This window comes from Portunus trituberculatus, chromosome 37 (assembly GCF_017591435.1).
Source record: "Portunus trituberculatus isolate SZX2019 chromosome 37, ASM1759143v1, whole genome shotgun sequence".
NCBI classification, from domain to species: Eukaryota; Metazoa; Arthropoda; class Malacostraca; order Decapoda; family Portunidae; genus Portunus; species Portunus trituberculatus.
In genome coordinates this window covers 11,883,114-11,889,884 of record NC_059291.1, presented here as the reverse complement: position 1 = coordinate 11,889,884, position 6,771 = coordinate 11,883,114, and the positions used below count along the sequence as shown (strand labels likewise).

At 38.7% G+C, this 6,771-nt stretch overlaps 1 non-coding gene across 1 annotated transcript; it reads left to right on the top strand.

The window, feature by feature from the left end:
- Window positions 1-855: 855 nt before the first annotated feature.
- Window positions 856-996, top strand: LOC123514432. The gene has a single exon (XR_006677611.1). It is a non-coding gene; the product is annotated as a U4 spliceosomal RNA (small nuclear RNA).
- The last annotated feature ends 5,775 nt before the right edge of the window (window positions 997-6,771 follow it).

The following is a 6,771-nucleotide window of genomic DNA, read 5'->3' as shown; positions in this document are numbered from 1 at the left end:
TGAAGGAGGATTCTGGAGGAAGATGTAAGAGATTTGTGAATGCAGTGAAAGAAGACATCTTTGTGATGACAGTGACTGAGGAAGCTGTGAATGATTTGCTGTAGCAACTCGTAATAGGTGATTCCGAAAGATTACAACTCTAACAGACTGTACTGTAAGTAATTGACGTTCCACGGATCAGGGGTGTTTTCATAACTCCAGTAATGAATTGACAGAGATTTTGCATCGATAATGGAGAGAGGACACCCTTGAGAACTCGGCTAATCACTACTGTGGCCTTTGAAAACAGTCTTTACGAGGTGCTGTGCCCGGGGCGAAGCTTGGAGCACCTTCGTGCCAAGTGAGGAGTGGAAAGATGCTGCTCTCCCTTCCTTTGCTCCTTGAATTACAGCACTTGTTTTATGTGCCGCCGCGCTGCTGGTCTACCTGAGTCTCCCCTTCAATAGCGGCTAGGCTTTCTCCGCGGCGAGCGCTGGTACACAACGATTAATACCAGTTGTGTTGTCGGTATGTGCTCAACAAGTTATTATTTATTTGCGGGTTTACTTGGCTATTAATTTGTGTGTTAGATTTCATATGTAAAATTAACTTTCGGTCGTTGACAAGTAGAAATTACGGTAATTACTTACTTAACTTAAAGCAGTCATAAACACTTTCTTATACAATAAAAAATAATATTAGAAATATTTTACAAATATAGTTAGACCATTTGTTTGTAAATCTTTATTTACGCCCAAAATTATAAAGCAACTAATAACTAATGTAACTGACAAGTAATTCCATCATATGTACTCACCAAATACACCACGTAATCAATTCTGTCAATGAGATACCAAGGCAGTACCTATTCTCGTTAGCTTTGCGCAGTGGCAGTATCGTAACCAATGAGGTCTAACCGAGGTGCGATTATTGCTAGTTGAAAACTTTTCCCAATACCCCGCCTGGGCGACTTGAAATATAGTCGGCTATGGCAATTTTTGTTAGCCCAATTATGGGCTACACTAAATATCATTGTGAAATTCTTCCATTAGAAACATGGAGTAACCAAAAGTAAAATTTTTGTGAACTTAAACATGTCAGACGTTCAGAACACCAATGGCAGATTACTTAACTAAGTTATGATCCGCAAAGTTGAGTTATTAAAATCTGCACATATAGATAAACCGCCAAGAACCAATGATGTATTTTGCTCCATACATAAAACATGACGTTCACGTAAAAAAGATAGTCGTGGAATGAAAAGGTTGAGGACAATTTCACTTTTTTAGAGGTTTTGATACTCAAGAATTGGAATTGTTGAATTTAAGATGTCCTGACTCCTATCACACACACACACACACACACACACACACACATTACATTACATCACATCACATCACATCGCATCACATCACATCACATGCACGCACACACAGTTTTGAGTGAGCTAGAGCGAAAGACGAGTCCCCATAGCGTCACTCAACACCAGCTGCGTCTGACACACCACACTTGGTTTAGTCTAAATATTTAGTGTAAACAAGCGACAGCAGCCAATAGATTATTAATATTGATGTATTTGAGATTTCTAATGTTTTGATGGTCAGGAAGCGGGTGATAAATATTGGTATGTTTGAGATTTCTAGAGATGACGTGCGTAAATATTTACATGAAGGTATTGATTGGGAGTTTTTCTTCATCTGTCTCGCTCCGTCCTTGCTCTTTGCGTTCTTCATCTGTTTCATTCCTTGTTCTTTGTATTTCCGGAACTCATACGACAAAACTAAATTAATCTATAAATTGTCTTGTATTGATTCGTCGGCATGAAATTTATTGGATTCAGTGATAATTCTTTTCAGGGCAAGTGAACTGACACATTGGGGAGCTTTCAAAAAATAGTAAAAATTATGGATGATGATAGGTTGAAATAGGTAGGAATGCTTCACACGAGGACTGATGGCTTCTTGCAGCTTCCCTTATTTTATTACGTCCTTTGTTCTTACGTGTCTGGCGTCATTAAAGTACAAAGGACAAAACAAAAAGGGTAAGAGCTGTTTCTGATTTGTCATTCTCTGATATTGCATTATTGTTTACCTGTCTACACGAAAAATTTCCGCTTATCTACCTGTTAAAAAAAAAAAAGGGAAAATAAAAAAAGATAAGTGAGGTGGGACAAGATATCTAGAACGCAATTCTATATTCCATCATCTCACTTATTTTTTTATTCTTGTTATTGTCATTATTCTTAGACTGCACGCTGTCAGTGATAAAGTCTCTCGCTATGCACCACCACGACCACAACCACCACCACCACCACATACATCAAGGTTACACATATAAACATAAAACCTTGACATCTTGACCACCACCACTACCATCACCGCAAGAAACCAGGACAAAGAAAGACGGAAATTCACGCACAGCACCTCCCTGCCTCTCATTTTTTCCCCCTTGACAGCAACTTCCATTACGCCTCGGAGCAGAACCTAAGCATGGATGAGGAACAACGGCCGGCGGTGAGGCAAGGCGAGGCAAGGCACGGTGAGGCGCAGCGAGGCAAGGAGAGACGCACTGACCACTTTCTTCCTGCTCCATTTCACCCTCCAGCAGCACCCAACGCCTTCCATCCATTGTCTTAGAAAGTAAACCCGCGGAATACGTCCTAACTCTAATGCTTCCGTGATGTGTGGGTGATGGGAGGCGCCGCGCTTGCAGAGTGAGTAAGGTAGTGGTGATTATAATAGTACAGACGAGCGAAAGCATCAGAGAAAAGTACTCCAGTTTTTGCGCGGGGTGGGTATTTTTTGCTTGTGATACTTTCAGATTGGTGGAGATTTAAAGAAAGAGAGTGGGGAAGGAGGGGGATACCGGGTGATGGGGAGGAAAAAAATTATATGATGCTGTTGTGATTCATGATTGTAATTTTTTTATTCTTGTTTTTTATTTTTACGAAGTGGGAACTGAAGTTTTTTTTTATCAATTTTCTTCTTTTGTTTGCTTTTACTTTAATAATAATCATAAGTATCGTTGTAGCAGCAGCAGCAGCAGCAGCAGCAGCAGTAGTAGTAGTAGTAGTAGTAGTAGTAGTAGTAGTAGTAGTAGTAGTAGTAGTAGTAGTAGTAGTAGTAGTACTTACAATTACTACTATTATCACCACCATTGTCATAATAAGCTTGTTATCTAAATCTATCAACGAACTTCTTCTTCTTCTTCTTTTCCTTCTCTTCTCCACGGTTCAGTCATCCCGCACACTTCATCACCATTGTCACTTTATTTCTATACACTTCCATTCTCTCCCTCTGTTATTTTTCTTTCTCGCTCGGATGACCAAAGCGTGACGGGACACTCTTCTTTTTTCAATTAAACACCACGTGCCTCACCTCCTCCTCCTCCTCCTCCTCCTCCTCCTCCTCCTCCTCCTCCTCCTCCTCCTCCTCCTCCTCCTCCTCCTCCTCCTCCTCCTCCTCCTCCTCCTCCTCCTCCTCCTCCTCCTCCTCGGCAGCAGCAATAAATAAGACTGGTCAAAACGTGAGACGCTAAATGCTACGCCGCTTCCTGTTCTCTCGCGTTCATATTCCAAATCGCCTTGCATGAGCTTTCGTTGCAGTTGTTATCAAAGGCGACGCGGATGATATGTCAGGCTCCCATGATGTTTTCCCACATTGATGATACCTGCTCTTGTTAAACTCACTCACTAGATTGATGAAGACACGCATAAAACCCTAAGTTACTTCCACGTGAATAGATAATGTTTGAGAACCTTGCGAGTTCTCACGATTTTTTGCAGTTGGTTATACAAATCTTCGTTAAACACTAGTTAGAATTATAAAAACGCCAATGAAACTCTAAGAAACTACCACTAGAAAGTACACGAGACAAGATGCCGAAATGTTTGAGGTTGCTACATGTTCTCACGATTTGTTTTTTCTTCCCAGCTAACGATGCGGAATCTTTTTATAGAATCACAAAGATCATCATGACGACACGCTCGACTGAAAACTATAATGCTAAACTTCCACTATCGAAAAATGCATGGTACAGATTCTCATGTTTTCGCTATACCCGATTTTGTTATATGAAGCACCAACATCATGAAAACTCACTTGATTGCAAACACTAATAACCTCTTTCTTCTTCGACATGTTAAAAGCAGTCGAAAAAATGTTTAAGAATACAACGATATATATATTCTGACAATGATTTCCTGTTACACTATCATTATCATTAGTATTATGAGATCACCCTTGACTCAAAACCCTAACAACCTCCACTGCGCCGGGCTACAAGTACTGGTAGAGATAAGCCTCCCATTAGCACAGCATTTCTTCTTTATTTTCATTATCACTTCTTCTTTTTTCTGGTCTCAGGAGCCACGCGCATGGGAACGGAAGCTAATTCTACACACTGGTCAGTTCCGGCATCGCTCTCGTCAATTGCTAAGTCGTCTGGGTTGATTTAAGCAGAAAGTTGCCTCTCTCTTTCGCTTCCTCTCTCTAGAAAGTAGCGGATACCCGTGGAGGAGGAGGAGGAGGAGGAGGAGGAGGAGGAGGAGGAGGAGGAGGAAGGGTGAGACGGAGAGGGAGATGGAGGAGAGGTGCGGTCAGTGCTCTAGAAATGGTTCTGTCTACACGTCTTGAAGGTTTACAATGTTAAGTGAGTGGTGGTGGTGGTGGTGGTGGTGGTGGGTGGCGAAAGGTAGTTGGCAATGACAAGTTTATTATTTTTTTCTTTTGCGTTTATTTTTTTTTTTTATCTATTTTTTATTTTCTTTTTCGTTCAGGATGTGTTGGCTATATGTGCACGATTCAGTAATTCGAGCACCTCACACGCACATGGCGCGCGCGCGTGCGCACACACACACACACACACACACACACACACACACACACACACACACACACACACACACACACACCCTTATATGGCAAACACATTTTCATTCCGTTTTTTCTTCTCTTCAACTTTCCTTTCTATTTCCATTGTTTATTTATGTATTCCTTTTCTTTCTATGATTCTTCTCTCTCTCTCTCTCTCTCTCTCTCTCTCTCTCTCTCTCTCTCTCTCTCTCTCTCTCTGTGTGTGTGTGTGTGTGTGTGTGTGTGTAAATTTTCCTCCATTTTTTCTTTCTCGTCTTTCTTTTATCTTTTCTTTAATGTTCTGAACTTATCTTTCTTTTTCCAGGCTATTCTTTTTTCCTCCTCTTTCTTTTACCTTTCTTCCTTATTTTCCTATCATGGTTTTTCCTACATCACATTTTCCCATCTCTTTTAATTACCTTTACTTCCCATTCATCTATTCTTCCTCTCATCTCAAATATTTCTGCATCTTAACCTTCTTTCTCTTCTCTTCATGTTATTCCTTCTATTTTTATTACAGTTTCTTATCTTTTTGCTCCACTTTCTCTCTTATTTTCCCTCCTGTTCTTATTCCTGCTTTTTGCTCTTCTCATGCTTACTTTAACCTGTTATTCTCACTCTTACTCTTGTTCTTTATTCTCCTCTTTACCATCATCCGTCATCGTAGCAAGCTCCCAGTGACTCAGCAGTTTATTCAAGGGATCCGAGGCTGACAAATCAACTCCACAGCAACAAAAATAATAGTAATCAGATGACAAACAATGCTGCTGCTCCTGTCCGGTGGTCCACTTGTATATATATTTTCTTTTTTTTTTCTTCTTTTTCTTTTTCTTCCTAATGACGCGAGACTAACAAGCTGGCGACCAACCATCCGCGCAAGAAATGTTTATTGTCATGTGAAAAGAAAAAAAATGAACAATAGAAATGCGTGTGTGTCCAACTGTGTCTGCTGTGGTGTTTATGATGGCATGAGTATTCACAAACAAAGCAATGCGTTCAGATACTGGGCATAAATCAATCTGTCATGTCAAAACAAAAAATTTAACAAAAGAAACGTAAATGCGTCTAAATGTAGTTAATAATGATGGCACGAGTATTCATAAACAATGTAATACGTTCTGAAAACCCAACTTAGCATGAATTAACCTGTTATATTCAGGCAAAGATAGAAAAAAAAGGGAAGAAATACAAGAGCATCTAGTCATATTAATATCAATCTTATCAAAGTATTCACAAGCAATGCTAGTTGTAGATACATTCCTATAATCTAGCATAACTTAACCTAATATATTAAAACAAAGATAAAACCAAAAGAAATTCGAGTGTGTGCAGTTGTAGCATTTTAAGTATTATTTATATACGTAATAGAAATAATAGCAATCATAATAATAACAATAATGATAATAATAATAATAATCATAATAATAATAATAATAATAATAATAATAAAAATAATAATAATAGTAGTAGTAGTAGTAGTAGTAGTAGTAGTAGTAGTAGTAGTAGTAGTAGTAGTAGTAGTAGTAGTAGTAGTAATAATAATAATAATAATAATAATAATAATAATAATAATAATAATAATGTAAAAGGTTTCCAATGATCTACAAATTCTGCCCTCCTTTTTTCTCCAACTAGGTCTGTTAGGTCTGTTTTTATCAATATAATTGCTATTGTTTATGTTTTTTTTTTTCTACGATGACGGCCACCTATTCACCAATTAGGAGCATAACAACACTAATAACAACATTGTCTTCCCATAAATAACACATTATAAATCCACTTACTGCATTTCCCCACAGAAAGAAAACGATCATAAGAAAAGAAGGAAGAATGATACAAAATAAAAGAAGAAATAATAAGCAGGTGGAGGGAAGGGAAAGAAAAAAAAAAAAAAATACGAGAGGCAACAACACTACAATAACGTCTCCTTATAAAGCCA